The 18,324-nt window shown below is 38.1% G+C and overlaps 1 protein-coding gene across 1 annotated transcript in view; it reads left to right on the top strand.

Moving 5' to 3' along the window:
• TENM2 (teneurin transmembrane protein 2) overlaps positions 1-18,324 on the top strand; it is a 1,791,425-nt gene that overhangs the window by 284,047 nt on the left and 1,489,054 nt on the right. Inside the window, exon 3 of the mRNA XM_044947351.2 lies at positions 11,378-11,528. The gene's annotated coding sequence lies outside the window, so the exon portion shown is untranslated. The remainder of the gene's footprint in view (positions 1-11,377; positions 11,529-18,324) is intronic.

Genomic DNA, 18,324 nt, shown 5'->3' with positions numbered 1-18,324 from the left:
GAGTTCTTGCCTGGTGAGAATTGCATGGACAGAGGAGTCCATGGGGTCACAAAGAGTCTGACATGACTGAGTGACTGACAGTTTCACTTTCAGTACTTCATTGGATGAATATGCCATAATTTACTTATTTTTATTTACCTTTTGATACATGTTTGGCTTATTTTCAGTTTTGAACTATTATTTTAAAAAAAACTACTTTGGACACTTGTGTATAAGTCATTTGGTCATATTGTGAATCACTTTTCATATTGTTTTACGTCAATTGTTCATTCTTGTTTACTGTCTCAACCAAGTAAAAATCAATTTCAAAAACATCTCCAGGATGGAGGAAAATTGCTTTCCACACTGCATGTGGAAATATAATCAAACATTGAAATGTCTTCTTTTTGAAAAGAAAACATGTTTACATACATCATTTCCTTACTTCTTCGCATTGTGCTTTTGCAATAAGTAGGAAGATACTGTTATTACTCTTAGCTTACAGATTTGTCAGCGTAGTCTAAGAGGAGTTATGCAATTTACTCAACACTACATGTCAAAAACAGAACCTGCATTGCAACTTCTCAATCTGAGGTGCGCTTTCCACTCTGCCATGTAATTTTTTTTTTTTACTTCCTTCCTGTATTTATTAAATTCCTTCTGCTTACCTGACATAATGTTAGAGTATAGGGAGGCACATAACAACAACAAAAATCCATGTGCTCCCTCGAGGAATTTATTAAATTGAGAAGACAATGCATGTACATGAAAGAAATTGAGTGCAATTGTAAGGCAATTAGTTAAGGTTGTTAGAAACTTGCATTCTGTGCTGCATTGAAAACAGATGTTGAATTAATAAATCACTAAATAAAGAGGTAGGGAGTTATTTGGAAGAGGTTCATTAAGGAAGTGATTTTTGTGCTAGATATTGAAAACCAAAAATATGGCTTGAGAAAGAAGAGGTAAGATAAAAAGTCAAGTATGTATGTTTATGTAATAAGGAGGAATTTGGATCAGTGGGACTGAGAGGATTTACTTTCAGATTGAGCACATAGGGTGGGGCCAGTTGAATGGCAAGTTGAATTATATGGAATTTTCTCTGTGGAGAGCAGGGAGGCATTGTAGATTCTTAAGCAATGGGTGAAAGTCAAAGAGAGTGAAAAAGTTGGCTTAAAGCTCAACATTCAGAAAACTAAGATCATGGCATCTGGTCCCATCACTTAATGGCAAATAGATGGAGAAACAGTGGAAACAGGGGCTGACTTTATTTTTCTGGGCTCCAGAATCACTGCAGATGGTGATTGCAGCAATGAAATTAAAAGCTCCTTGGAAGGAAAGTTATGACCAACCTAGACGGCATATTAAAAAGCAAAGATATTACTTTGCCAACAAAGGTCTGTCTAGTCAAGGTTATGGTTTTTCCAGTGCTCATGTATGGATGTGAGAGTTGGACTGTGAAGAAAGCTGAGCACCAAAGAATTGATGCTTTTCAACTGTGGTTTTGGAGAAGACTCTTTAGAGTCCCTTGGACTGCAAGGAGATCCAAGCAGTCCATCCTAAAGGAGATCAGTACTGGGTGTTCATTGGAAGGACTGATGTTGAAGCTGAAACTCCAATACTTTGGCTACCTGATGTGAAGAGCTGACTCATTTGAAAAGACCCTGATGCTGGGAAAGATTGAGTGCAGGAGGAGAAGGGGACGACAGAGGATGAGATGGTTGGATGGCATCACAGACTCAATGGACATGGGTTTGGGTGGACTCCAGGAGTTGGTGATGGACAGGGAGGCTTGGCGTGCTGCGATTCATGGGGTCGCAAAGAGTTGGACATGACTGAGCAACTGAACTGAATTGAACTGAAGCAGCAGGTGGATAGTGAGTTACATGGTCCAAGTGAAGTTTTAGAAAGGGTCAACTGGTCACATATTGCAGAATAGGGTAGACCTAGGAATGACTGCTAAAGAGGGTCATGCAAAGACTATCTGTAACCTAGGTATGAGGGGATGAAGACCCAGTCCAAGGACAGGAAAAGAGAAGTGTGAATGTTTTTATAAAAACAGTTGAGCTATTACCACTCTTTACTGAATGGTGTCCTAATTCAGAGGCATTCAAACAAAATTTCTCTAGAAACGAAATGTCCTTGTGCTAACAGTACCAGATTTTACAGCCATAGAAATGATCATAAAGCTATTCTTTGCAGGACTTAATTTTGGCCTGAAGCTTAATTTCCTTTGCTACAATTCACCGCCTGTCAACTTACCAAAGGATGCACTGACTTGCTTATTTCAGCTTCTCTCTTTAGAGTATGGTTTAAAATAGCACCGATCAGTCTTAATCTCAAGTATTTTCCAAAATGTTTCCCAAATTAATAAGTGCAGGATTAGGAGCAGTGAACCTATAGGAAAATATGACAAAAATAGCTTACCCACAATTAGAACTGAAATCTTCTTTCATTGAGCAACAGGAAGTTGGCCAAACTCAGCAGCTTTTCACATTGTGCTGTGTTAAGGGGTCCTTAAGGCAAGTGCTCGCCAAGTTCTCTGTCCCTGTGGCCCAGTGATCTTGTGGTTGGCTTTATTTTGTTCCCCTTTTTCAGGCTGCCAACTTCAGTCTCATTCACCATGTCCTGGGCCGGCATGTAGGTTGGATCATGGTAATTAAATTAACTATCCTCTTAAGCAGATCTTAATTAAATTAATGTATCCTCTTAACCAGATTTCAATTACAGGTGCATGTGGACCATGGCAGATTGAAGACCCTGTCCCACAACATACATACTCTCTAGAAAGCAGACTAGAGCTGTAACTTTTGATTGATTTGAAAGCCAAAGAAGCTCTTAACCAGAAATTATAATAATGAAGTTGTTACTTACTCTTGTCTTTCTGAAATGAGTCCAGTAGTTGTTTTTATGCTTTACCACTGGGAAGACCTCATAAACTTGAGGAAGAGAGAAACTTCAAATCTTGCTCTGTCTGCATGTGTTCCATACAATATAGTCATTTGACCTCAGACATGTGACTTGTCTTTCTTTTTCTCATGTTCTTCATCTGTAAAGTTACAATAATACTGGTACTTGTCCCAAAGATTCAAGAAATATTACATAAAGTGACCTATTTAAAGTGCTAAGTATTACGCTTGACGCATACCAAACTCTTAAATATCAGTGCTGACTTTCAGCCCTGTGCTCCCGCTACTGTGGTTGTTGCTTCAGTTCAAATTGTTAGTGATTCTTATCAAGATATTTCAGTGTAATAGGAGAACCTGAAATATAAATACCCCATGGCTAAATTTTTAAAGTTCTGTATATTGCTACAAACAAAATACTATGGAAACAGCAGCAGAAGAAATAATTCTGCAGGTTCAATCAGAGACCATTGGGTGGATCAGATGCATTAAAGTTGAATTTGCAAGATAGAATTTTTAAGTTAATTCCAGGCAAAGGAAGGCTGCTGGAGATTTTTGAAAGATGACCCTAACCTGCATTTTATCTGCAATATTGTGTAAAGGAGGCAGTATAAGAGAAAAATTAGCAATCCTGAAAGAATAGGAAATTAAAAATGTGTACCTTTTTGTTGACTGTTTTTGTGAGATGATGAACCAAAAGTGGGAGGGAGGCAGAGAAGTGAAAGGGAGGCTGGTTGATGTAAAAGGGAGGCAGAGAAGTAAAAGGGAGATGGATGATGAAAGGCTAGGAAACACCCTTGATCTATGGACTACATCCAATCCATCACTAGTCTTGTCATGAAATACCCCTCTTACATACATCTTGGGATTCATCCCCTTTTCTCCCCCTTTTGTTATTTGAACTCAGCAGAATTTCTCACAGTGGACCCCTCTGTGCTTCTTGAACTTCTTCCTGCTCTTGACTCTCATGACACACTCTGGTTTTCCTCCAACCCGTTGGGTTCCGTTCCCTACTCTTCCAGATGTCCTCTGCTCTACTTGCCCACAGAACACTCCAAACCTCAGCATTTTCTATCTACACATGCATCTACTTTTATGCAATAAAACACCACCTATTTCCTAATGAGTGTTGTATTTGTATCTCCTTTGTGAACTTAGCCCCAACTCTATAGACTCCTGACCCTAACTTTGAACCTGATATATTTATCATCTGCATGCCAACATTGACAACTTAGCCATATTTCCCTCTCGAATCCTGCTCTTCCCTAAGTTGTGTCATCTCACAAATGTGCCATCTCAGTACATCTATCTGATTCCCAGATTTCAAGATATAGGCTTTTTTCTTGATTTGTTTCTTTCTTCCAACCTCCGCGGGCTTCCCTGGTGGCTCAGAGGGTAAAGTGTCTGCCTACAACGTGGGAGACCTGGGTTCGATCCCTGGGTCGGGAAGATCCACTGGAGAAGGAAATGGCAACCCACTCCAGTACTCTTGCCTGGAAAATCCCACGGAGTTAGAAGCCTGGTAGGCTACAGTCCATGGGGTTGCAAAGAGTCAGACACAACTGAGCGACTTCACTTCACTTCACTTCTTCCAACCTCCATGATCATTTCATCAGTAAGGCTGTCAATGTTACCTCCAAAATCTCCCAAACTTTGCCTCTGTTCTCCATCCCTGTTGCTTTCATCTTTTTCATTTGCGCCTGAGTAAAAAATTTATGAAATGGTCTAGTTTCATTTCTTTGACTTCTACAATCCACAACCTACATAGGAGCCAGAGTGGTCTCTTAAAAACCTAATTTCAACCATGTTATTTCCTTTTGTAGAAGTCTTCACTTAACATCCAAACTCTTACCCAACTGCACAAGTCCTATTTCTCTTTTATCAACTTTAATTCTCCATTCATCATGCCAACTTTCATGCTTTGCCTTGAATTTATCAACTTTGTTCCTGCTTACCATACTTTGTCAGTGCTTCTCCTGTGGGCCAGTGCTTTGGTTTGGTGTCCTCTGTTCATAGTGCACATTTTTCCTAATCTCCCAGTCTGAAGTCTCCTCCACCTCTCCCTGAGTTACATCATCCTACAGTAACCAGCTTTATCTATCATTTATTTATTCATTTTTACTTCTCAGTTTCCTCCAATTGAAAAGTAAGCTTTATTAGAGACAGAATATTATCACTTGTGTTCAAAACTTCCCCCAACATCTAAACTAGACCTAACATGGTAGCTGTGTAATAAATAATATTTAAATCAGTGAATGTTTTAATACTGTCATCTTGTATCCAGTTCACTATTCTTTCTTGCTTGGATTATAGCAAGCCAGCTCACTCTTGGTATCACTTTAATATCCATATCTCTAATTCACTATATACTTATGATCTTTTAAAACTGCAATCTAAATATAACAGCCTCCCCTCTCTCATAAATACATACCATACAAGACCTGACTCAATCTACTTCTCCATTTCATCTCCTGTTACTCTCCAAGTTCAATGTGCCTCTTCTTCATCCCACCCCCTACCACCCTCCCCACACCAAATACACAAATAGTGAAAGATGGTTGGAGATTGCGTCACTACATTTTTCAGTCATCAGTATTCAGAAATGCTGGTAGTTTTCTATTCTTGCAACCTCACTATATTGCCTATGCACTCTGCCCCAGGATGTTTTTACAGGCTCCTTTTTAATTTGTAAAGAGAAGGAACAGGAGGCCCAAAGGTGATTACCAGTCAGAGAGGCTCATTATTAAAAAGGTCTGAGACTTGTGGCAAATGGATGACTGTAAGATACAGGTAATGGATTTTGCACTATTCAGGCTCAGGCTGAGTTACAAAAATTAAATAGCACTCTAATTAACCAGGCTAGTTAGTACGTAATTCAGTTCTATGGAACTCCAGCTAATTGTGGTTTTTCGAATATTGCATAACGTACAAATAACAAAAAGGAAAAAAAAATCCTGATCTGGTTGGTTTTCCATATATAGACTTCAAGTATAAGAAAACATTACAGATTTCTGCAAAAACAGAATTTTTCTTACTCTCTAGGAGGAAAAAAAGGTGAATTCTGTTTTTCAAGGAGAATAAAGGATTAACCTCGTGAAGGATAAAAGAAGTTTTGCATTCTGTTGTTAACTTCACACACATCCTGATTTGGGCATTTTAGGACTATACCAGATGAATGAAAAGGATAGGAGATAAGACGAAAACAAAATTGTATCAAGTTTTATATCTAAACCTGCCTCTCTGATTGCTCTCTGAGGGTGTAGGGTAGTCATTCTCCTCCAAATGTAAGTGAACACAGAGGAATGCAACAGAGATGAACCTAAGATTTGCTAAATAAAGAGAATGATGACATCAGCAACAATTACTTAAATTCCTGATAGAGGCACAAAACATGTTAGGAAACTTCTCAGGGAGACTTGAGAAATGAGAGGGCACTGTGCAAATACTCCAGAAATTTTTGAATTACAGACTCTGCATATAAAACAAAAACCAAAATGAAGCCTATTTTACTATTGCACAAAAGAAGCACTGGGGAATCACCAAGAAATATGGGCAAATATAAAAGCTGATACATGGAGCAGGCAAGTGGTTCCTTTAGAAATTAAATAAAATATCAACAAAGGAAAATTACAACAAAAAATGCTGTTTTCAAATACCTAAATTTTATTTTATTTTATTTTTTAAATTTTATTTTTAAATTTTACATAATTGTATTAGTTTTGCCAAATATCAAAATGAATCCGCCACAGGTATACATGTGTTCCCCATCCTGAACCCTCCTCCCTCCCCATACCATCCCTCTGGGTCGTCCCAGTGCACCAGCCCCAAGCATCCAGTATTGTGCATCGAACCTGGACTGGCAACTCGTTTCATACATGATATTTTACATGTTTCAATGCCATTCTCCCAAATCTTCCCACCCTCTCCCTCTCTCACAGAGTCCATAAGACTGTTCTATACATCAGTGTCTCTTTTGCTGTCTCGTACACAGGGTTATTGTTACCATCTTTCTAAATTCCATATTTATGCGTTAGTATACTGTATTGGTGTTTTTCTTTCTGGCTTACTTCACTTTGTATAATAGGCTCCAGTTTCATCCACCTCATTAGAACTGATTCAAATGTATTCTTTTTAAAGGCCGAGTAATACTCCATTGCGTATATGTACCACTGCTTTCTTATCCATTCATCTGCTGATGGACATCTAGGTTGCTTCCATGTCCTGGCTATTATAAACAGTGCTGCGATGAACATTGGGGTACATGTGTCTCTTTCCCTTCTGGTTTCCTCAGTGTGTATGCCCAGCAGTGGGATTGCTGGATCTTATCAGTTCTATTTCCAGTTTTTTAAGGAATCTCCACACTGTTCTCCATAGTGGCTGTACTAGTTTGCATTCCCACCAACAGTGTAAGAGGGTTCCCTTTTCTCCACACCCTCTCCAGCATTTATTACTTGTAGACTTTTGGATCGCAGCTATTCTGACTGGTGTGAAATGGTACCTCATAGTGGTTTTGATTTGCATTTCTCTGATAATGAGTGATGTTGAGCATCTTTTCATGTGTTCGTTAGCCATCTGTATGTCTTCTTTGGAGAAAGGTCTATTTAGTTCTTTGGCCCATTTTTGGATTGGGTCATTTATTTTTCTGGAGTTGAGCTGTAGGAGTTGCTTGTATATTCTCGAGATTAGTTGTTTGTCAGTTGCTTCATTTGCTATTATCTTCTCCCATTCTGAAGGCTGTCTTTTCACCTTGCTAATAGTTTCCTTTGATGTGCAGAAGCTTTTAAGGTTAATTAGGTCCCATTTGTTTATTTTTGCTTTTATTTCCAATATTCTGGGAGGTGGGTCTTGGAGGGTCCTGCTGTGATGTATGTCAGAGAGTGTTTTGCCTATGTTCTCCTCTAGGAGTTTTATAGTTTCTGGTCTTACGTTTAGATCTTTAATCCATTTTGAGTTTATTTTTGTGTATGGTGTTAGAAAGTGTTCTAGTTTCATTCTTTTACAAGTGGTTGACCAGAGTTCCCAGCACCACTTGTTAAAGAGATTGTCTTTAATCCATTGTATATTCTTGCCTCCTTTGTCAAAGATAAGGTGTCCATATGTGCTTGGATTTATCTCTGGGCTTTCTATTTTGTTCCACTGATCTATATTTCTGTCTTTGTGCCAGTACCATACTGTCTTGATAACTGTGGCTTTGTAGTAGAGCCTGAAGTCAGGTAGGTTGATTCCTCAAATACCTAAATTTTAAAAGTCAATGAAATATTTGAATTTGAGGGTTAATTTTATACTTTTTACAATAAGTTACTTCATTTTTAAATTTTCACATACATGATTTCATATAATCCCATAATAACCCTTCTTTTCCTATACCTATACCACCCCTCCACCTTCCCCTCTCCCTGTTGATAACCAGTGGTTTGTTCTCTATATCTGTGAGTCTTCATCTTATTTCATTTACTAGTTTGTTGTGTTTTTTTAGATTCTACATATACTATATCATACAGTAATTTGTCTTTTGCTGTCTGACTTATTTCACTTAGCATAATGCCCTCCAAGTCCATTAATCTCAACTTTAGACTTATAATTTAGTTCTATACCACTAAAAAAATGGATTAGTTGTATTATTATGGCTATCACCCTGAATTTTCTATTACAGATAGCAATGTCCATAGTTTCTCTCAACTTTAATGAAGGTCTGCTTATGATTGGATAATTTATTCATTTATGCAATAAACAAGTATTTATAAAGTACTTGCTGTGTACAAGACACTGCTTTCATGATAAAGAATATCATTTCCTTTTCTTTATGGAGCTAACAGTCTAGTTGTAGAGGGTGGGAAGAGACACAGGCAAAAGGAAAATGTCAGATAATAAGAATTGCTATGAAGAATATAAAGCAGGATGCTATGATGGAATAATACTGATGGGTGAATGTGGCCATTTTAAAAGAATGGTCTGAGAAGGCTTCATTGAAGATGTGACATTCAATCTGAGACCTTTATGATAAGAGTGAAGCATGCAAAGTTCTCGGGGAAGATTCCAGGCGGAGAGAAGAGGGCAAAGGCCACAAAATGAGAACGTGTGATGTGCCTGAGGAATGGAAAGTCCGTGTGCCTAGAGTGTAGAAAATGTCAGAGGAATGTTGGGATGAAGGAGAAGGTATCGCTGGGGGACAATAGGCCTTGGTAAATGTTGCAGTTTTATTTTCAGTGCAGTAAGAAACCACTGGAGGGTGATTTGCAACTTGGAGGATTAATTTGGGGCTGGCTATAGGACTTACTTTAAGAACTTTGAATTTCACAGCTAGGAAGACCTTTTTTTTTTTTTTTTTTTTGCCTCAAACAACAAGAAGATATGGGAAAAGATTGAAGGTCTTGAGCCTTTGTGTTACATTGAAACTGGAGTTTAAGCCTTTAGATCTAGAGGCCACTAAGCAAGACACACTTTACATATTTAACTTAATCAGTGTGCCATGCACTATTTAGGCACTGGGGATACAGCTGTGAAAAAGAAAAGTGTCTTCAGACTCACAGACATAGAGAACAGACTTGTGGTTGCTAAGGAGGAAGGGAGACAGGGGAGGGATGGAGCTGGAGTTTAAGGTTAGCAAATGTGAACTGTTATATGTAGGATGCACAAAGAATGAGGTCCTACTGTATAACATAGGAAACTATATTCCATACCCTGTGATAAGCCATAATGGGATAGATATTAAAAAGAATGTAAATATATATGTATATATAAGTGAATCTCTTTAATGCAGCAGAAATGAACACAATTTTGTAACTATGTTTCAATTAAAACAAGTTTCTTGCCTTATATTCTAGGTAATAGAATAGAGGGAACATATTATGACATTGAGTGCTTGCTGAGGGTTCTTTTTAATAAGCAGATTTTTCTATTGGTCTTTCAGCTTCGGGACCCAACTGTATTAAATTTATCAATTTTGATTGCCCTTGAACCCATTAAAATGCTTGACATGTAGTAGGTGCTCAATAATTCTTAGCTGAACTGAATTAAAGATTAGCTTTCATCTCATTGATACACAGTGTTTCGTTCTATGAATGTCTTCTCTTTTTTTTTCAAAACCATATTCTATTTTTGAACATAAACATACTGGAAAATCATTTTTTCCTGAGAAGGGTTTATGTTTTTACAGGTCTTTGCTATATTAGTCACTGTCCTATCCTCAATCTGTGACATGCAGTCTACCTTAATCCTGTGAACTTAAATCTCTATAGCATATATCTATTTAAATGATGGAATGTGAAATCAGTTAAAGTCTCCAATTTTTGGTAAACAGTGTTTTTCATAGCCACCTAAACATGCCCAGTTTTGCCTTTGCATATCATAAAGGAAGTCATGAAATAGAGATTCTTTGTTCTTTCCTGTTTTCCATTTACATGTCCTATTATTTTAAAAGTGCACTAATTTATGATTATTGAAAAGGCAGTTTAAAATACCATGTCATTTTGGTCTTCCTTTGGATTTTCCCTTCTCTCTTTATGTTCCAGGTCCAAAGAACCATGGACAATTCCCCCAAAGTGTCATGTTCTCTTGCATGGTACCCATTCAACAAGATTGGAATGTCTTTTTCTCTCTTCTCCTCCCTCTCATGGACTTAATTTCAACCTTTTAGTCTTAGCTTAACTGTAACCATTTCTAAATGACTTTGTTTAACCTTCCATATCTGGATTAGCAGTTTATGTTTGTCTGATTACCAACTTTGTCACATGCTATTGTAATTTCTATTACTCTAAGTTTCTTTTCTAGACTATAAACTCTCCAAGGGCTGGGACTTGATTGTAATTACAATTCTGATGCCACATCCTGACTCAATGACTATTGAAGAATGGACCTACTATAACAAAAAAATCTAGTGAATGTATAAATGGATAAATAATTAGCCATCATTTTCTAAGGCAGATGATAATTTGCCCTCATTGTTTGGTACATGAAATTGAGGTCTTTGTTCATACCTATGGCTTTCCTAGTCTCCCAAGTTCTATATTTAGAATTTTCTTTATTTTGTATAGTACGATACTTACGTTACTTCAGAGCAATACAGCTTTTTAACGTCTGGGGTAGAAAAGAAAGAAGACAATCTACTGTTGGTATAAATCTGCTCTTAGGACCCATTTCTCAGGAAAAGCAGATTGGAAAGAGTGGTGGTTGAAGATCAAAGGGCAGGAGTCATTAAGGGATTGAACCAAGAATCATTTCCACACTCACTTTTGTTCCTCTGATATGCTGGCTCATAAAAGCTCTGGCTTGACTGTTGACAGTCAATGTGTGAGAACTGAGGTTTCTACTTCTTTGTACAAGACATCTTGTGTGGTTGTATGAGAAGGAGTGAGAGTGTTTTTGTCTCATGAATAAAAACTGTACATTTTGATATTGCTGACAAAGAACTAAAGTTACTAAACAAATTATATACTCCTGGGGAATATTTTGAAAAAAAAATTCACTCTTTTTTCTTTCTTTTTTCCCTCTCCTAGTTCTTCACCAGTGTTTAATTCAACCTGAGGAACCAGGAACTGAAGAGGAAGGAAGTAATTGACATTCAAAGCCTCTATTTTTAGACACCTTTACACTTTTCTTTTGCATCTAACTAGCAAGGATTTTTCCAAACAAGCTTTTAATTAGCAGGTGAGTTTAATTGATATGTGGGTTTCTCAGAAGGGGAAGGGACCTCAATGTGGAGGAGGAGGGGGAGGGCTTCCATCATTCTCACAATAGAAGACCATTAATTCATTTGCACCTGGATGCTTTAAAAGATCCATTTACTGTAGCTAAGAAAGAAGGCAGAGACTCAAAAGGGTGGAATCTGTCAGAGAAGAAAGAGAGGCACTATAATTTAACATGCTATCTGGATGATTTAAACCTTGGAGAAATATTGCTACTGATGACCAGATATAGAAACAAACCTGTTTGCATACAGCAAGGTTCTGTCCGAGAGCTGAGAAGAGATTAATGTTTCAAAATCAATGAGGTTAATATTTTTTTAAAAAGTTTTTTTAGTTGGCAGGAAAGTGAAAAATAAAACATATAGGCAAATCACTTTCATTGGTCTTAAAAGAATATTAATATAAGCAAATGTGAGAATGTTTTAAAAGTGAAATCCTGGGTAGTTTTGCTCTTTATGGAGGCAGGAGAGAACACATATCCTGTGTTCAGTTTTGCAGAATGGCAAGTTGCAGGAGGCATCGGGGGTAGGGGTATATACTTCATGAATCATAAACCACTGGTTGCATGCAACAGCAACTAATACTGAGTAACAAAGGTAGAAAAACAAAAGGATAAATTAAAATCATATTGGCTATATCACAAAATCAAATGAATGGCTGAAGAGAAGGATAGGAGCTAGAGAAGTTCAGAAATCTAGGTAAGAAACTAGTAGAGGGTATGATTGGTATCTGATTGGTGAAATTTGATTAAAATCTGTCCCCTTCTCCCCCCATTGATAGGGGATGCGAGATACTTCCATTCAACCAATATCATCTCTGTTGAGGGACAAAGTGTTCATCAATTACAAAATTCTAGATGCTGATACAGTTTTGACCTACTCTAAAGCTTTATGTATATAAACACACATGCACATATCACCTGTACATGCATATGTAGATATCCATGGTCACAACATTGCGATTACCAAATTTTCTTCTGATATTCCAGCACCAGAACTCCCTGCCTGTCTCAGGGTGATTATAGGTGCTGAGCAGGCATGTTGAAACTCTGTGCCACGTCAGACATTGTTAAAGTGCATAGTGTCCATTAGCCTGAGTGGAAGTCTGCCTTCCAGAGGGAGAAAATTCTCCTTTGATTCCCTGCAGCTAGCAGCCATAAAAATATGGCTGCAGTGTTACCCTTTAAGATGCCTTTTCAGATTATTTGATATTTATTCTTTAAAAGAGCCTTAAATAATAGCCTGGACCCTGCTGAGTTCACCACAGAACTGTCAGAGACTTGTATTTATTGGACAAACAGTAGTTACTTAGAACGCAGAGTCCTAGAGGAAAAGCCAGCTACATAAACATCTCCTACCCCCAAATATCTGCTTCAGTGATGGGCCCAAACTGAAATTGTTATTGAGTATTATTACAGTAGAAAATGATTGTTTATTTGTAATGGGAAGATACAGTTCATTATTTAAGAAAGAACCCACCCTCTTCACGATAAATTTGGGGCATTCCTCATACATATCCTGAAGTCTCTATTTCCTTTTCTTCATTAGAAAATAAAATGAGTGAGAATGTTTGGAAGACTTTTGCATGACCTCATAGTTAGTCCAGATGGAAATGCATTACTATCTTTAACAGAGTATTTAGCTTCATAACTTGGCTTATGTATAGGTGCTGTGTGTATTTGTAACAGAAAAATCTGAAGAGAACAGCATATCCAGTTACAGTTCTGCCTTGAATGATTTGTGGTCCTCCCTGTGTTTCCTTCACTAGAATGTAAACAGTGCAAGCTCTCAGAGCAGGCAGCTCCCCTAGTCTAGCCTGTGCTAACGATGGGAAGGTAATGAAAATAAGAACCCTCGAAGGTTGTAATTGGTGATCCAGCCTCCTCAACCACATGGAAATTAATTGGCCAGATGTTCCCTACCCAACTGTGAAAGGAGAATAATGTGGGAGACTGAGTTTTCAGCCTTCCCCAGGTGTGCACATTTGAGCAGGGAAAAGTGACTATAAGTGACATGATGACAGGTGCCGTCCCCACGTTCCACAGCACCCTTATGTATCTCTTATATGTTTAGGATTTTTCCCCTGAGGCACTTCAGAGATGTGAAAATAGATAAGGAACTAAACCAAAAGACCCTTAAAAATAGAAGAGAAATAGTTGAGAAGTTGTGAGTTTTGTATTATGTGAATATTAATTGTATTGTTATTTAAGGTTGTATTTATACCTGTTCCTGTTGACTCTTGTTATAATTATATCAGGTGCCGTAGCAAGCATTTTACATTTTGTAGATAACCTTCATGACATTAGCAGTGGATACTTATATCATCTTATTTTTTAGATGCATCAATTGGAGTTCAGAGAGACTGACTCAAGCTTGCATAGTTACACAGGAAGTAAGAGCACATCTTGAGGATCTAATATCAGAGCCATGGGTTTACCTACTTGGAGAAGGCAATGGCACCCCACTCCAGTACTCTTGCCTGGAGAATCCCATGGATGAAGGAGCCTGGCGGGCTGCAGTCCATGGGGTCGCTAAGAGTTGGACACGACTGAGCGACTTCACTTTCACTTTTCACTTTCCTGCATTGGAGAAGGAAATGGCAACCCACTCCAGTACTGTTGCCTGGAGAATCCCAGGGACAGAGGAGCCTGGTGGGCTGCTGTCTATTACCTACTAAGCTAGACAGTTTCCAAAAGAGCAGGTTTGTTCACCTCTGCAAGGTAAGATGATAAGCCCAGTATTTGCACTATCTCATTTAACCCTCAAAACCACAGAGAGATACAAAAATATGTCCCCATTTCACAGAGAAAAATATAGAGGTGACAAGAGATTGACCTTGACCAAGTTCCCAGGTAACTATGAAACAGAGAAAGTGCTCAAATTTAGTTTCCTCTGACTACAAAGCCAGGTGTTAACCACAGTGAAGCTGCTGGAATACTTCTTTGAAATTGAAAACATAGCTTTGTTACTCTGATTTAAGTCTGATTTCCTTCCTTGTCCATATTCACATGCTTACATTCCCAGCAAAAGTGATTATCCTGCCGTCTTCTCTGCAGCATTTCTTTGAGCTTCAATTTTGAATGGAGCCCAAAATGTCCCCTGATTATTCCATGCAATTGCCCTCAAGGACTATTTAGGAAGAAAATGTTGTTCTTCTAATAAAACAGCACAGCTGTCTCAAAGAGCTTTTAATCCATCTTTTTAAAAGATGTGGACTTTCTAAAATAATGTCGCCCCCATTTGTCTTCTCTGAAAGAAGATATTTCAAACCCAGGAGCACCTATCATAATAAACCATTAAGATGACTCCAGCCTTTCAGTGTATTTTTAGAATTTCATATTTCACCAAATGTTGTTATATATAATTCATGGTAGTGGGATATGATGGGCTATGACATTTATCTCATTTGCGAAGAAAGACCAAATAACTCATTGTCCCACATACACAAATAAATTATTCTTGTCCCCAAGCATAAGATTCTGTTTTGTTAGTTTCCTCACCTTAATGGATTTTATTTTCTACATTAATACTTTTTGCAAAAGACTCTGACCCTTAATATAAGTTTGGCTATTGTGAAGGAAGGAAAATCCCTGGAAACCAGACTCACTGATCAAAAAATGAAGTATTAACAAAGTAATCTATACATCTAGAAGTAAAAGGAGGTCTTGAGTGATAATTATTTTGTAGGATTTCATTCAGCGTTTTTGTCACATGTCAAACACGAAGAGAAAGCTTAAATTTTCCCTGCCCTTTGAGTGGATACCATCTGTTTTAGCTCAAGGAGGGCTCAGGGTTCTATTTTTCTTTCTTTCTTCAATTTTTAAAGGGTCCTATATTTGATTCTAGCATTACAGTGCTACACTTAATTCAAGAACTTCTAAAAACTAAATTTGAGAGTCTTAATGTGATGCTTTAGTCCATATGACATTTAAACATATATACGAAAATGTATAAGTGGATTTTTTCCCTAATTAAATTGTAACAGTATGTTGAGAATATGCCTCACTAAGTTTTGTCTGTATTTTCACTTCTTATTCTTCATAGGCATGCATATTTCTTAAGGTTTTTAATCTTACCTGGTGTGAATTTTAGTCTGTGGTGTCCTAGTTGATTAACCTCCTTGAGATAGATAGTTCTTATTCTTTCTCGCTTTCCCAATTCATTGGACATTCATAAAAGCACTCGAGAACTCTTTTGCAAATGGAAGTGAAATTAATTTAATGCATTTTTAAGCCTTTTGTCATGAAAATTTCTAAGCACATATTCATAGAATGACTAAAGATATACATAAATGCTTTTATCATAAGCAGCCAATATATAGTATATAAGTAATATATAGAGAGCACTTAAATTTACATTTATATATACATAAGCTTACACAAAATAACTTACTTGATGTAAGCATCATTACATACTTATATATTTATCTAACTATAAATAATTACATAGTTACAGTAGATGGTAGATACAGCATGTATGTGTTCTCTTTGCTAAATGTTTGTGTGGAGGGGGGGTGGTTATGTAAACCTCTACTGCATCAAGAGGCACTGATCGCTTAGCTATAATCTTTTATCAGGAAATATGTAGGACAGAGGAGGGAAAAAAACATCCAAGTTAAATAGTTCTAGTATCAGCAGTTACCACACCTCAGCTGGACCTCCTGGATTTTTATATTATCCGAGTACAAAGCTAATAATAATTTCAAAAGTTAGATGACCACTGGTCTCCACTAAGAGTGCCACAGAAGGGGCTTTTTAGAGCCCACTGCAGTGGAGAGTTTTAGAATAGTGAGACAGCCCTGCTAACATCCTTTTAATAACATCTTTTGAGGCAGACAAATTGCTACCTACTTGACCATTTTGCATTAATTCTGGTTATTTTTCAGTAATCAGATGATTAGGACAATGAAACAACCCGTGGTAATTCAACAGATTCTACAAAATGTAATTGCTTACTTGGACATAGAGTAGCCAGTAAAATTATACCACTTAATGCCTTTAATATTTAACATAAAGACTGAGAGATATAAAATTGCAGAAATAGGACTAGATGAAAATATAAAGTCCTTAGGGAGGGTAGCAATGGAGCTGAACACATTTTGCATGTCTCTGAGGTGCTAGTTCCTCTGACAGGTATGTTGCACCCCTAGTCTTATTTAAGTATCATCCTTAGAGGGTAAATTAATTATTTCTAGTTTTCAGATAAGAAATTGAAATCTGGAGTGTTTAAGTGACTTGCCAATGTATTTACTTCTAAGAGGGCTTCCCTGGTGACACAGATGGTAAAGCATCTGCCTGCCATGCAGGAAACCCAGGATGGATCCCTGGGTCAGGAAGATCCCTTGGAGAAGGGAATGGCTACCCAGTCCAGTATTCTTGCCTGGAGAATCCCATGGACAGGAGCCTGGTGGGCAACAGTCCATTTGTTCACAAAAAATCAGACACAACGGAGTGATTAAAACTTTCACCTACTTCTAAGAAGTCTCTCTTTCCACTTCCAGTCTGGATAAAAACATTGTTGATTGCTGTCATCCTCTTCCTAAGCCCTTGAATTTAAGCTTCTTAAGAACTTGGACTTTATCTTATTCTTTATTGTACTCCAGAGTCTGATACATTCACTAAATGCATTCAATCCATATTTCTTAAATGCCCAATATATGCCAAGCCTAAGAAATAATGAAAACAAACAAACAGCACTCCCCCTCCTATCCTCCAAAAGCTGACATTTTAGTGTAGGGAGGCAAAGAGTAAGCATAATCATTAAGTAAACTATCAGATCACATCAGATCAGTCACGCAGTCGTGTCCGACTCTTTGCGACGCCATGAATCGCAGCAGGCCAGGCCTCCCTGTCCATCATCAACTCCCGGAGTTCACTGAGACTCACGTCCATCGAGTCAGTGATGCCATCCAGCCATCTCATCCTCTGTTGTCCCCTTCTCCTCTTGCCCCCAATCCTTCCCAGCATCAGTCTTTTCCAATGAGTCAACTCTTTGCATGAGGTGGCCAAAGTACTGGAGTTTCAGCTTTAGCATCATTCCTTCCAAAGAAATCCCAGGGCTGATCTCCTTCAGAATGGACTGGTTGGATCTCCTTGCAGTCCAAGGGACTCTCAAGAGTCTTCTCCAACACCACAGTTCAAAAGCATCGATTCTTTGTGCTCAGCCTTCTTCACAGTCCAACTCTCACATCCATACATGACCACAGGAAAAACCATAGCCTTGATAGACAAACCTTTGTTGGCAAAGTAATGTCTCTGCTTTTGAATATGCTATTTAGGTTGGTCATAACTTCCCTTCCAAGGAGTAAGCATCTTTTAATTTCAAACTATATACGATGTTAAATGGAAAAATGCACTGTGGAAAATAATAAAGCAGAACAGGGGGCTAGCAAGAGAGTGATCAGGGAGTTTTTGCACAGAAATGGACATCTGAACCAAGACCTGAGGAAGTGAAGGAGGAAGCCATGAGGACAGGTCAAAGGAAGAGTGTTTCCCTAAGCAGAGGGAACAGCCAGTACATGGCTCTGAGCTGGAAACAGGCCTGACTTGTCTGAGTACAGCAAGGAGTCAAGTGTGGCTGGAAAGGAGTGAATGAGGCCCAGAAGCCTCTAGTGTAGGAGCAGACAGATGGTAGAGGAGGAGGATGAAAACTCCTAAGCCATTGTAGGCAATATACACTGAGTGAGATGTGAAGCCAATGGAAGTTTGAACAAACCATGTAGTGTGACCTGACTTACCTTTCCTCAGATGATCACAGATG

The sequence above is a fragment of the Bubalus bubalis genome, chromosome 9 (assembly GCF_019923935.1).
Source record: "Bubalus bubalis isolate 160015118507 breed Murrah chromosome 9, NDDB_SH_1, whole genome shotgun sequence".
Taxonomy (NCBI): Eukaryota; Metazoa; Chordata; class Mammalia; order Artiodactyla; family Bovidae; genus Bubalus; species Bubalus bubalis.
This window is presented reverse-complemented; position numbering and strand designations above follow the sequence as displayed.